We start from the raw sequence: 14,595 nt of genomic DNA, 5'->3' as shown, positions 1-14,595 counted from the left end.
CTCTCATCTTGGGATTATTTTTCAGTGGACTTCTAGGTTGGTTTCACCATTTCTTGTATTTTATCTTTTTTTGGAAGGTGGGGTATTTACTTCCTTTCTTGATGGAGTACATTCTCAAGTAACTTCCTTAGTACTTGAAATGTAATCTTTCTGAGTTTATATCTGAAAATATGCTTATGTCTTATATGGCTATATGGTTCTAAATAATTTATGGTTCTAAATGTATGGTTCTAATTTTCCCTCAGAACTTGGAATTTTTCTATCATTCAGTCCACAAAGAGAAATCTGATGCCAGTCTGATTCTCATTCTTTTATAGGTAATCTATTTTTTCTTTCTGGAAAGAATCTTCTGTTTATTCTTGGTATTCTGAAATTTCACAGCATTGAATCTAGGGATTTTTTTTTTTTTTTTTTTTTTTTTTTTTTGTTCTGCTTGGCATTCAATGAACCCTTTCAGCCTAGAGATTTACTTTCTTCATTGCTGGTACTTTTTTTTTTTTTTTTTTTTTTTGAGACAGAGTTTTGCTCTCGTCACCCAGACTGGAGTGCAATGGCACAATTTTAGCTCACTGCAACCTCCACCTCCTAGGTTCAGGTGATTCTCCTGCCTTAGCCTCCCAAGTAACTGGGATTATAGGCACCCGCCACCACAGCCAGCAAATTTTTGTATTTTTAGTAGACACAGGGTTTCACCATGTTGGCCAAGCTAGTCTCAAACTCCTGACTTCAAATGATCCCCCCCCCTCGGCCTTCCACAGTGCTGGGATTACAGGCATGATCCACCATGCCTGGCCTCAATTTTGATAAATTTTCTTCCAGGGTTTCTTTGATAATGTCTTTCCCTATGTTTTCTCTTTTGTCTTTTTCTAGAACTTCAGTTACTCGGATGTTGAGCCTCCTGAATTGACTTTTTTTCTTCTCCCCAAACTTTCATCTCTTTGTAACTTTCTGGCCTATATTCTGAAAGATTTATCTTCAAACCTTTCTCCTGAATTTTTTTTCTGGTAATCATTTAATTTCTGAGATTGTTCCTTTATCATGGCATCTTTTGTTTTATGGCCACAGAATCTTCTCAAATCTGTTGAGAATATAAATTAGAGGATGTTGGTTTTAATTTCCCCTGATTCTCTTATGACTGTTTCTTCTGGGAAATGGTTGTTTTGTTCATTTACCTTTTCTTTTCCATCACGCCGATTTTTTTTTGAAGGAGTTTTGCTCTTATTGCCCAGGCTGGCGCAATCTTGCTTGACTGCAACCTCCACCTCCGGGGTTCAAGCGATTCTCCCACCTCAGTCTCCCGAGTAGCTGGGATTACAGGCATGTACCACCACATCCGGCTAATTTTGTATTTTTAGTAGAAATGAGGTTTCTCCATGTTGGTCAGGCTGGTCTTGAACACCCAACCTCACGTGATCCACCTGCCTTGGCCTCTCAAAGTGCTGGGATTATAGGCGTGAGCCACTGCACCATCCCCGATTTTCTTCTTGTGTCTGATCTTTCATATTTAAGAATGGGAACCCACATTGATTTTTCAGGACAACTCATTTAGATTTCTTCTATACATCTGTGTGTTCCTGTTAGAGTTCTCCTATGAATAGATTAGCTAACAGAATGCCCGATGGATGCGATTTTAAAATTTCTTGATAGTCAGGTAAGAAAGCAAGCCATTGTGATTCTTGATCTTTCATATATGACTTATTTTTACACTCTAGATGTAGGTTTTGTTTTTTGATACAGGGTCCCACTGTCACCCAGGCTAGAGTGTAGTGATGTGATCACAGCTCACTGCAGCCTCGACCTCCTGGACTTAAGCAATCCTCCTACCCTCAGCCTCCTGAGTAGCTGAGACTACAGGCAAGTGCTACCACGCCTGGCTAACTTTTTTGACTTTTTGTAGAGATGGGTCTCATGTTGCCCAGGCTGGTCTTGAACTCCTGGCCTCCTGAGTAGCTGGGACTACAGGTACATGCCACCACATTTGGCTAATTTAAAATTTTTTTTTTAATAGAGATGGGTCTCCCTATGTTTCCCACGCTGGTCTGGTACTCCTGGCCTCAAGTGATCCTCCCACCTCAGCCTCCCGAAGTGCTGGGATTACAGGCATGAGCCACCACACCCAACTGGATCTTACTTTTTTAATCAGAGTTTTAAATTTTCATAATGACATGCTTTGGTATAAATCAGCTTTCATCCATTTTTCTGGGCTAGTCACGGGATCCTTTAAATGTGGAGATCAGTTTTCTTCTGTTTGGGGAAATCCTCTCATCTGATAATTTTCTTTCCTCTATATATTTTTTATCTACTTTTGGAACTCTTCTGTTCAGATTTCAGACCTCCAGTTCTGGACTTTATATGATTTCATCTTTTCTGTTTTTGCTATTTTGTTCTACTTTATGGGAAATACCCTCAATTTCATCTTCCAATTCTACTATTTTCATTTCTACTATCTTTTTATTATTATTTTTTAGATGGAGTCTCACTCTGTTGCCCAGGCTGGAGTGCAGTGGCAAGATCTCGGCTCACTGCAACCTGCACCTCCTGAGTTCAAGCCATTCTCATGCCTCACCCTCCTGAGTAGCTGTGGGACTATAGGTGTGCACCACCACGCCCAGTTAATTTTTGTATTTTTAGTAAAGATAGGGCTTCACCATGTTGGCCAGCCTTGTCTCGAACTCCTGACTTCAAGTGATCCCCCCTCGGCTTCCCACAGTGCTGGGATTATGGGTGTGAGCCACCACACTCAGCCCATCATTTCTAACTTCCAATAATCCTTTTTGTTCTTGGTATACATAAACAGCATCTTTTTTTTCTTTTTTCTTTTTTTTTCCTGAGATGGAGTCTAGCTCTGTCACCCAGGCTGGAGTGTAGTAGTGCAATCTTGGCTCACTGCAACCTCTGCCTCCCAGGTTCAAGCAATTCTCCTGTCTCAGCCTCCTGGGTAGTTGGGACTACAGGTGCACATGATCATGCCCAGCTAATTTTTGTATTTTTGGTAGAGACGGGGTTTCACCATGTTGGTCAGGCTGGTCTCGAACTCCTGACCTCAGGTGATCCACCCGCCTCAGGCTCCCAAAGTGTTGGGATTACAGGTGTGAGCCACCATGCCCAGCCACATCCTATGTTTTGCTTCATAAAAGAAATGTCATTAGCCAGGCACGGTAGTGCATGCCTATAGTCCCAGCTACTTGGGAGGCTGAGGTGGGAAGATTCCTTGAGCCCAGGAGTTCAAGGCTGTACTGAGCTATGATAGTGCTACTTCACTCCAGCCTGGGCGACACAGGGAGACCTTCTCTCAAAAAAAAAAAAAAAAAAAAAAAAAAAGAATAAACTTCCAGTTTACTGCCAGGTGGGGCAGGGGGCAGTTGGTCAGCCTCCTGGAATAGGGGGATATAACAGCTTTTTGTCTTTTCAACCTTACATTATGGATAACTTCAACCACCCACAGAAAGAAACAGAATAGTATATAACTCCTCATAGACCCATCACCAGCCCTGGTAACCATGACCAATTGCCAATTCCACCCCATGCATGTATCTCTTTCACTTCCGTCTTCCCACATTACTTTGAAACAAATCCCGAACATCATATCATTTCATCTATGATCATTCTGATTTCTCTAAAAGGACTTTCTTTCTAATTAACATAGCCCCAATATGATGATTAAACCAAAATACCCAATAATTCTTCATCATCAAACCTCCATCCAATGCTCAAGTTTCCAATTGTCTCATAAATGTCATATGTGTTTTATTTTCTCAATTGTTTGGTGGTATCAAAATACAAATGAGGCCCATTCTGGTTAGTCAATACATCATTTAAGTCTAAATGTATAGGTTCCCCCACCCCCAAGCAATTTTTTAGTTGGAATTTATTAAGAGGAGGAGAGAAGGGTTTCTCACAGTCTGGAGTCTGCTGCTCGCTTTTCTGAAGTGTAGCTTAGCGTTTCTCCTCTGTCTTTTGTATTACTTATAAATTGGTAGTTGCATCTAGAGGTTTAATTGCAGCTTCCTATTGTTTTATCTTCAAGTTCATGGATTCTTTCCTGTTTCCTCCATTCTGCTGTTAAGCCCATTCAGTAAATTGTATTTATTTATGAGACAGGGTCTCGCTATGTTGCCCAGGTGGGTTTTGAACTCCTGGGCTCAAGCAATCCTCCTGCCTTGGCCTCCCAAAGTGCTGGGATTCAGGTTTGAGTCACTGTACCCAGCCATCATCCAGTAAATTTTAAATTCCAGATATTGTATTTTTCAGCTTTAACATTTACATTTGATTCTATTTCTTTGCTGAGACTTCAGTGACCCTAGGCTATCATTTAAATGATGTCTTTTCAAATTAGAACAAATGATCCACTCCAGGATGGAGTGCAGTGGCATGATCTCAGCTCACTGCAACTTCCTGGGTTCAAGCAGTCCTCCTGCCTCAGCTTCCCGAGTAGCTGGGACTACAGGCATGTGCCACCACACCTGGCTTATTTTCGTTTTTTTGTTTTTTTGTTTTTTTTTTTAGTAAAGACAGGGTTTCACCATGTTTACCAGGCTGATCTTGAGCTCCTAACCTCAAGTGATGTGCCTACCTTAGCTTCTCAAAGTGCTGGGATTTCAGGCATGAGCCACCACGCCTTCTAAGATTAGGTTATAAAGGACCATGGCTTCTGTCTTAGGGATTCTTTCTCTCTGATCACTAGCTCTGGGAGAAGCAAACTTCCCTGTCATGGGAGATTCAGGAAGCCCAAGGGAAAGCCTATGTAGTGTGGAACTGAAATCTCCAGCCATCAGCCACTGAGGAACTGAAATCCTCTAATTACCACATACTACCACTGTAAGTAGGTCCTCTCCCAGTTGAGCCTTCAGATGAGACCGCAGTTCTGGCTCACAGCTTAAGTCCAACCTTGTAAAAGACCTTGAGCCAGAACCACCTAAACTGTCCCCAGATTCTTGCCTTACAGAAACTGTGTGTAATATTTTTTTTAGCTGTTAAGTTTCTGGGAAATTGTTTTATAGCAAATAACTAATTCATGAGGCTTTGAATTAGTTATTAGTAATTCCCTGTCTGCCACTTACTGAAAGATGAAGGGCAAGTTGGCTAACCTTATGAGCTCCAGTTTACTTGGAAATTCAGGATAACCATTTTTGCATCGCCTTGTTTGACATTTGAACCCCTTCTTTTACAGATGAAAAAAAACTGAAGCCCAGAGGAATTGACGGAAAAGAATCCACAGATGAGGCACTTAACAGTGAAATTACATGACATGTCCAGGCTTTGGCTATTTAGAAAAAGAGTAGGACTGACCCCAGGGCTTGTGGCTCCAAGTCAAGTTATTCTTTTATGCCTTAAAGCAACCTGTGCTGCCTTATAATACATGCCATTATCATTAACACAGTCCATGTTTCAGGAAAAAACAGGACATAAGTTATGCAGTATGCATGGCTAACCAAGAGAATTGCAATTTTTTTTTTTTTTTTTTGAGACAGAATTTCTCTCGTCGCCCAGGCTGGAGTGCAGTGGTGCAATCTCAGCTCACTGCAACCTCCGCTTCCCGGATTCAAGCGATTCTCCAGCCTTGCCTCCTGAGTAATGGGGATTACAGGCATGTGCCACCATGCCCAGCTAATTTTGTACTTTTAGCAGAGACGGGGTCTTATTATGTTGGCCAGGCTGGTCTTGAACTCCCGACCTCAGGTGATCCACCTGCCTTGGCCTCCCAAAGTGCTGGGATTACAGGCATGAGCCACCATGCCCAGCTGAGAATTGCGTTATTCGAGGTACATGACAATTTCTGGGCAGATGCAAAAGGTCAAAGTTGTTTCAGTTCAGTGTTCACACCGTAAGCCAACCTACAGCCATTCACGCCCTCCTTCCTCTCTGTTGCCTCGCCAGTCATCCCAACTCCCCGAGTCTAAGCATGTGGGCACCCAGCCAGAAGGTGACTAACACCATCTCTTTGCACCCAGACCATGTACAAAAGGCAAATTGCTCCTTTTTTTAAACCTTGCTAGGCAAGTCCGTATTAGTATCTTCAAACTACAAAGGCTCCTTTGTCATGCAATTTTAGCAAAGAAGAGTTAACCGAGAGAAGGAAAAAAAGAGGTTGACAGTATTTTGAGTCAACAAGGTTAGATCACTTGGACAACAGTGACTAAGCTCAACAGGGCTTCCAGCTTTTTTAATTAAAAAATTTTTTTCTCAAAGACGAATCTTTGTAAACCATCTCACCTTTCTGCCTCCCTTCAACTACACTCTACAAATAGGGGGAAAAATGCTTTAAGATATTGAAAAAGAATCTGTATTCCAATCAGATTCTTTAAAACAGTATATGTAAGGCTGGGCGAGGTGGCTCACGTCTGTAATCCCAACACTTTGGGAAGCCAAGGCAGGCAGATCACCTGAGGTCGAGAGTTCAAGACCAACCTGATCAACATGGAGAAACCCTACCTCTACTAAAAATACAAAACTTAGCCGGGTGTGGTGGCGCACTTCTGTAATCCCAGCCACTCAGGAAGCTGAGGCAGGAGGATCACTTGAACCTGGGAGGCGGAGGTTGCGACAGCTGAGATCACGCCATTGTATTCCAGCCTGAGCAACAAGAGCAAAACCCCGCCTCAGAAAGAAAAAAGTGTATGTAAATTCAAACTAGAAAAGCAATGCAAACAAAAATTATTGTGTTGAGGTCATAGGACCATTTTTTCTGTTGTTAAATGTGTAATTATATATATAACATACATATTTTATATATGCACTATAAATATATGAGTGTATATATATACTTTTTTTTTTTTTTTGAGATGGAGTCTCGCTGTCTCCCAGGCTGGAGTGCAGTGGTGCAATCTTGGCTCACTGCAAGCTCCGCCTCCCGGGTTCACGCCATTCTCCTGCCTCAGTCTCCTGAGTAGCTGGGACTACAGGCGCCCGCCACTGCGCCCGGCTAATTTTTTCTATTTTTAGTAGAGACGGGGTTTCACCATGGTCTCGATCTCCTGACCTTGTGATCCGCCCGCCTTGGCCTCCCAAAGTGCTGGGATTACAGGCGTGAGCCACCGCGCCCGGCCTATACATATTTTTTGAGACAGGGTCTTTGTTGCCCAGGCTGGAGTGCAGTGGTACTATTGTAGCTCACTGTAACCTTGAACTCCTTGGTTCAAGTGATCCTTCCACCTCAGCCTCCTGAGTAACTAGGGATACAGATCCTCACCACCATGCCCAGCTAATGTTTTATTTTTATAGATATGGGGTAATGCTATGTTGCCCAGGCTGGTCTTGAACTCATGACCTCAAGTGATTCTCCCACCTCAGCCTCCCAAAGTGCTGAGATTATAGGTATAAGCCACCATGCCTGGCCGAATGTATATTTTATATATAACTAATATTACCTATTTAACATTATTTAATGTAAAAATTCCAATGTTATACACTGTCTCTATTTTGACAGAATGGAACTTAACAGATCTTTTGGATTTAAATATTGTCTCGAGTTATGGTATCATTTTCTACTCCTCATGGACATCACTTAAGATCCTTCTGTTTCAAGCAACAGGAACCCACTCTGGCTACTTAAAAAGAATTTCTTGAAAGAGTATGGGAGAGCGCCTAAGACCAGAAAGGAGGCCTGGAGAGGCAGGATGCAGGCAGCCACTGGAAATGTCCATGGCAGGGCTTGCCGCTGGAGTCATCAAAGACACGCGAGCTATTTCTTCTGTCCCCAGCCGCTGGGTTTAAGATTCAAAGTCTCAGACCAGGCGCAGTGGCTCACGCCTGTAATCCCAGCACTTTGGGAGGCCAAGGCAGGAGGATCACCTGAGGTCAGGAGTCTCGAGACCACCTGGTCAACATGGCAAAACCCTGTCGGCTAAAAATACAAAAATTAGCCGGATATGGTAGTACATGCCTGTTGTCCCAGCTACTAGGGAAGCCGAGCGTAGTGATGTGTGCCTGTAATCCCAGCTACTCAGGAGGATGAGGCAGGAGGATCACTTGAGCCTGGGAGGCAGAGGTTGCAGTGAGCCGAGATCATGCCACTGACATGCCACTGAACTCCAGCCTGGGCGACAGAATGAGACTTTGCCTCAAAAAATAAAAATAAAATAAGATCTGCAGCTCTGATTATTGGGATCACTTGTTGGAATGGCCAGGCTCCTGTGTGGTCACCCAGTAGATGTCCACCAATGACAGGCCCCGCTCACAGCCACTGTACTCCAGCCTGGCGACAGAGCGAGGCCTTGTCTAAAAAGAAAGTCTCAGAGAAAGAACGTGCTTGGCAAAGATTTGCTACCTAGGGTATCCTGAGTTGATGAGGAAAGAGGGTACAAAGTGGAGTCTCCCAGATGCCCCCATCTCCATGTGGGATGGCACAGCCCCTTGAGGAGTGCCCCCACCCCTAGCATAGCCCTCAGCCGTGGACAGATAATTACTGTAGGAGGAGATGAAGATACTAATTGCAGGCCCCAATGTCCATTCAATCACAGACTTGCTCTCATCACTAAATGAGAAGTTGGTGCAGGTGAACTGTCTTCCAGCAGTATTTCAGACGAACACCCAAACACCTTTTCTCTTCATTTATCAAAGGCCACCAAAGACCTGCTTTGGGCATGTTTTGGTGTGACACTTTTGAGCCATGATTTAGCTTAATCTCTACTCTCAACTTGTGCAAATAAAGCCCAATCCCTTTGAGACAGGGTCTTGCTATGTTGTCCAGGCTGGACTTGAACTCCTGGGCTCAAGGGATCCTCCAGCTTCAGCTTCCCTGGTAACTGGGTGATAGGGTTTGGATTTGTGTCTCCAACCAAAGCTCATGTCAAATAGTAATCCCCAGTGTTGGAGGTGGGGCCTGGTAGGTGGTGATTGGATCACGGAGGCAGATTTCCCCCTTGCTTTTCTTGTCATAGTGGGTTCTCATGAGATCTGGTTGTTTAAAAGTGTGTAGCACCTCCCTCTTCTCTCTCTTCCTTCTTTAGGCATGTAAGACATGCCTGCCTCCCCTTCACCTTCTGCCATGATTGAAAATTTCCTAAGGCCTCCCCAGCCGTGCTTCCTGTGCAGTCTGCAGAATCATGAGCCAATTAAACATCTTTTCTTTATAAACCACCCAGACTCAGGTATTTTATAGCAATGCCAAAACAGACTAATACACTGGGGTTACAAGTACACATCAGCACACCCAGTTTAATCCCTTTCAACATCTCATATCCATGACCACACTGCCTAGCACCTACTATGTTTCTAGATCCTTTCCATCCCAGTTACTTTTGAGACGGTATCACCCAGGCTGCAGTGCAGTGGCGCAGTCTCGGCTCACTGCAGCCTCTGCCCCCGTGTTCAAGCAATTCTCCTGCATCAGTCTCCTGAGTAGCTGGGATTACAGGTGTGCACCACCATGCTCGGCTAATTTTTGTATTTTTAGTAGAAACTGGGTGTCACCATGTTGGTCAGGCTGGTCTCGAGCTCCTGACCTTAGGTGATCCACCCGCCTCGGGCTTCCAAAGTGCTGGGATTACAGGCGTGAGCCACCATGCCTGGCCTATTTTTATTTTTTTGAGACAGTTTCGCCCTGTTGCCCAGGTTGGAATGCAATGGCACAATCTCGGCTCGCTGCAACCTCTACCTCCCAGGTTCAAGTGATTCTCCTACCTCAGCCTCCCAAGTAGGTGGGATTACAGGCATGTGCCACCATGCCGTTAATTTTTTGTATCTTTAGTAGACAGGATTTCACCATGTCGGCCAGGCTGGTCTTAAACTCCTGACTTCATGATCCGCCCACCTCAGCCTCCCAAAGTGCTAGGATTACAGGCGTGAGCCACCATGCCCAGTCTAGTTACTCCCCTTCTGACCATTGCCCACAGAGCTTTTTCTGAAGAACGTTTTGTATTCACAGGTGTTATATGAAAAGTGAAGGGGACCAAAAGTCACTCGTGTTTGGGAGATTCTAGTTAAATCCAGTGGGACGAAGCTCTTTGTCTGACCAAGGCTGCAGGAATGCCACGGCAGACAACCCCTCTCCTGTAAGACATGTGTTCCCAGTATTTGCTTTCTGCCCAGTGACACATAGGAAAACGTCTAGCTTTAGAGTTTTGTTAGACATGGAATTGTGACAAAGAAATACAAGTCTGGGAATGGTGGCTCATGCCTGTAATCCCAGCACTTTGGGAGGCTGAGGCCGGAAGATTGCTTGAGATCAGGAGTTCAAGACCAGCCTGGGTAGCATAGCAAGACCCCATCTCTACAAAAAGTAAAACAAAATTAGCCTGGTATGGTGGCATGCACCTGTGGTCCCAGCTACTCTGGAGTCTGAGGCAGAAGGATCGCTCGAGCCCAGAAGGTCAAGGATGTGGTGAGTTGTGATTGCACCACTGTACTCCAGCCTGGGCAGCAGAGCGAGACCCCATCTCTAAAATAAGAAGGCATGAACAGTGAGTGTCATAGCAGCTTGTCCTTTGAAGCGGGAACAAACCAGAAACTCTGCAGGCTGTGGCGCCAACGCACTTCCATCTCATCTGATCCTCTTTTTCTCACTCAGCCTATGATGGTTCCAACAGTAACTGCTTCTTCAGCTTCCACTTCAGTTGCCCACAGCAGTCAAAGGAGACCCTTCTAAACTGTTAGGATCCGTCACCCCCTACTGCAAATGCTCCTGTGTTTTCCCACAGTATTGGTTTTTTTGGTTTTGGTGTTTTTGAGATGGAGTCTTGCTCTATCACCCAGGCTGGAAAGCAATGACATCTCAGCTCACTGCAACCTCTACCTCCCAGGTTCAAGCAATTCTCATGCCTCAGCCTTCCAAATAGCTGGGATTACAGGTACACACCATGACTCCCAGTTAAGTTTTGCATTTTGAGTAGAGACAGGGTTTCACCATGTTGGCCAAATTGGTCTCAAACTCCTGGACTCAAGAGATCCACCTGCCTCGGCCTCCCAAAGTGCTGGGATTTCAGGTATGAGCCACCATGCCTGGCCTCTCACAATATTTAAAATAAAATTCAAAGTCTGCATCCTAGCTTACAAGGCCCCCTGATGTGATGCTCTCAAACCTCAGCCTCTCATACCCCAACTCCACCTCGCTCCAGCCACAGAGGCTGCTGCTCGCACACCTGGAGCCAGCTCCCACCTCTGTGCCCTGGCCCCGCTGTCTCCTCTGCCTGGGATGCCTTTCCCAGGAATTTGCAGAACTACCTTCACCTCCTTCAGGGCCAGCCTTGCCTTAGCACAGCGGTCCCCAACCCCTAGACTAGCCCGTAGCCTGATAGGAACCGGGCCACCCAGCAGGGGGTGAGTACCAGGTGAGCGAAGCTGAGCTCTGCCTGTCAGATCAGTTGCAGCATAAAATTCCCATAGGAGAGAGAACCCTATTGTGAACTGTATGTGCAAGGGATCTAGGTTGCATGTTCCTCAATTTTTCAGATAAGGTTTAAAAAAAAAAAAAAAAAAAAAAAAAAAAAGGCTGGAGTGTACTGGTGCAACCTTGGCTCATTGCAACCTCCACCTCCCGGGTTCAAGCAATTCTGCCTCAGCCTCCTAAGTAGCTAGGACTACAAGCTCATGCCATCATGCCCAGCTAATTTTTTTTTTCTTTTTGCATTTTTAGTAGAGACAGGGTTTCACCATGATGGCCAGGCTGGTCTTGAATTCCTGGCCTCAGGTGATCCGCCCCCCTTGGCCTCCCAAAGTGTTAGGATTACAGTTATGAGCCACTGTGCCCGGCCTCTTTATGAGAATCTAATGCCTGATGATCTGTCACTCTCTCCCATCACCCCCAGACAGGACCGTCTAGTTGCAGGAAAACAAGCTCGAGCTCCCACTGATCCTACATGATGGTAACAGAATTGTTTCATTATCTATTACAATGTAATAATAAAGTACACAATGAATGGAATGTCTTGAATTATCCCCAAACCATTCCCCTCCCCGGCACCCCACTATCCGTGGAAAAATTGCCTTCCACAAAACCAGTCTGTGGTGTCCAAAATCTCAGCCACCTGAGTAGCTGGAATTACAGGCACGCACCAACATGCCTGGCTACTTTTTGTATTTTTAGTAGAGATGGGGTTTCACCATATTGGCCAGGCTGGTCTCGAACTCCTGACCTCAAGTGATCTGCCCACCTCAGCCTCCCAAAGTGTTAGGAGTGAGCCACCGCACCCAGCCAAGGTGAGGTTGTTCAGTAAGCAAAATACTCATTTTTCTCAGTTTTGCTCCCTCAGATGCTATCTTCCCCAAGTCTAAAACACTGTCGTCATGTTCTTATTCTTTTTCTTCCTGGAACTTGACTTACCTTACATTGGTTTATTGTCTGTCTCCCTAACTAGAATCTAAACCTCTTGAGGGCAGGAACTTCATCTGCTTTAGCATTTGCCTCTCAAATGCCCCTGAGAAGCTGGTTAAACACATTGATACTTAGGTCCTACTCCCCAGAGTCTGTTTGAGGGGCAAGAATTCTGCATTTTTGCCATGTTCTTGGATGGTTCTCAGACAAGTGGCCATAGCCAGCACTCTGAGGGATGTGGGAATGGGGGGTTAGTATCCCTAACAAAACCCTCCCTCCCCCACCTACACACACAAAACATGTGCTTTCAGAACAGCAGGGTAAATCCTGGCCCTGCTCTTACTTCGTGTTCATCGTTACTGCTCTGGGACTTTAAAAAAAAAAAGTTAGGGTCTGGTTCTGTCACCCAGGCTAGGGTACAGTGGCAGGATTGTGGCTCACAGCCGCCTCAACCTCCTGGGCTCAAGTGATCCTCCCCGTCTCTGGCTCCCAAGTAGCTAGAACCACAGGTGTGCACCACCCCATCCAGCTAAATTTTTTGTAGAGATGGGATCTTGCTATGATGCTTAGGCTGGTTTCAAACTCCTGACCTCAAGTGATTCTTCCACCTCGGCCTCCTGAGTAGCTGGGACCACAGGGGCACACCACCAGTCCCGGCTGTGTTTCCTTATCTTTGACATGGATGCACCGCCACCTACTTCAAAGAACTTTAAAGCACATCTAGCCCTTGACATTAGTTTGCTTCCCATCCTGAACTCTCCATTAATGAAACCGCGGTGGCTCACACCTGTAATCCCAGCACTTTTGGAGGCCAAGGTGGGCGGATCACAAGGTCAAGAGATTGAGACCATCCTGGCCAACATGGTGAAACCTCATCTCTACCAAAAATACAAAAATTACCTGGCCATGGTGCCACGAGCCTATAATCCCAGCTACCCGGGAGGCGGAGGTTGCAGTGAGCTGAGATCGCACCACTGCACTCCAGCCTGGGTGAAAGAACAAGACTGTCTCAAAAAAAAAAAAAAAAAAGTTGGGATCACTTGTTGGAATGACCGGGTTCCTGTGCGGTCACCCAGCAAATGTCCACCAATGACAGGCCCCGCTCACGGCTCCAATCAGCCCGAGGACCTTTCTATTATAAGCAGAGATCCAAGGACACCAGACATCTGATGGAATCCTTTGCCATGGGCACACCAAACCAACAGACGCTCCCCAAGAATCAATGCACAAACAAAGCTAGGTCAATAGCACAGAGCTAGGATCTTGCATTAATGACGAAGGGGGCTTGAAAAGGGAAACCTATGTAAACAGTGTCTCCAATTAAGTGACTGCAGAAATGAAAAGCCTGGAAGAAAGCCCCAGAAAGTAAAAAATAAAGATGGAAAATAGAGAATGGGACAAGAAAATGAGAGAATCAGTTTCAGTGGGGGGGAAAAAAAAAAAAAAACGGTGGTGGCAGGGGAGATAATTCTATTTTTTATCTTTTTCTTTTTAGAGATGGGGTCTCGCTATGTTGCCCAGGCTGGTCTCAAACTCCTAGACTCAAGGGATCCTCCCACCTCAGCCTCCCAAAGTGCTGGAATTATAGGCGTGAGCCACTGTTCCAAGCTCTTTATTTTAAAAAATTAAAGGACATAATTCTAGACTGCAAGGCTCATATTTGGTTGTACAGAAAATAAGTTTCTATTCAGGACAGCACACTTAAGAATACTGGAGATACAACCTACAATCTTCAGTCAGTGGAGGTGAGACGGGGAAGAGAGTCATGCACAAAATAATTGGCGATCAGAGTAGAAGACTCTGAACCCAACACTGAAAACCAGAGTATAATGATCGATGCTTGCAACATTCTGAAGGTCACAGTTTCCAGTCTAGAACACTCTCTGCAGCTGGATTATCAACCAGGAGTCAAAACAAAGTACATGTTTTCAAGGTTGGGTGCAGTGGCGCACACCCTGTAATCCCACGGAGGTCAGGAGTTCGAGACCAGCCTGTTCAACATGGTGAAAACCCATCTCTACTTAAAAAAAAAAAAAAAAAAAAAATTAGCTGGGCATGTTGGCGGGTGCCTGTAAATTCCAGCTACTCAGGAGGCTGAGGCAGGAGAATCACTTGAACCCAGGAGGTGGAGGTTGCAGTGAGCCGAGATCATGCCACTGCACTCCAGTCTGGATAACAGAGCAAGACTCCGTCTCAAAAACAAAAATAAAAAATCAAGTACATGTTTTTGGATGAGCAGTGTCTGAAATTTAACCTCCCATGCACCCTCTCTCCAAAGAGACATGCATATTAAAAGCCAGTGGGTCTCAGTGGCTCACGCCTGTAATCCTAGCACTATTGAGAAG

This window comes from Chlorocebus sabaeus, chromosome 28, assembly GCF_047675955.1.
Source record: "Chlorocebus sabaeus isolate Y175 chromosome 28, mChlSab1.0.hap1, whole genome shotgun sequence".
NCBI lineage: Eukaryota > Metazoa > Chordata > Mammalia > Primates > Cercopithecidae > Chlorocebus > Chlorocebus sabaeus.
Note: the sequence above shows the minus strand (reverse complement) of the source record.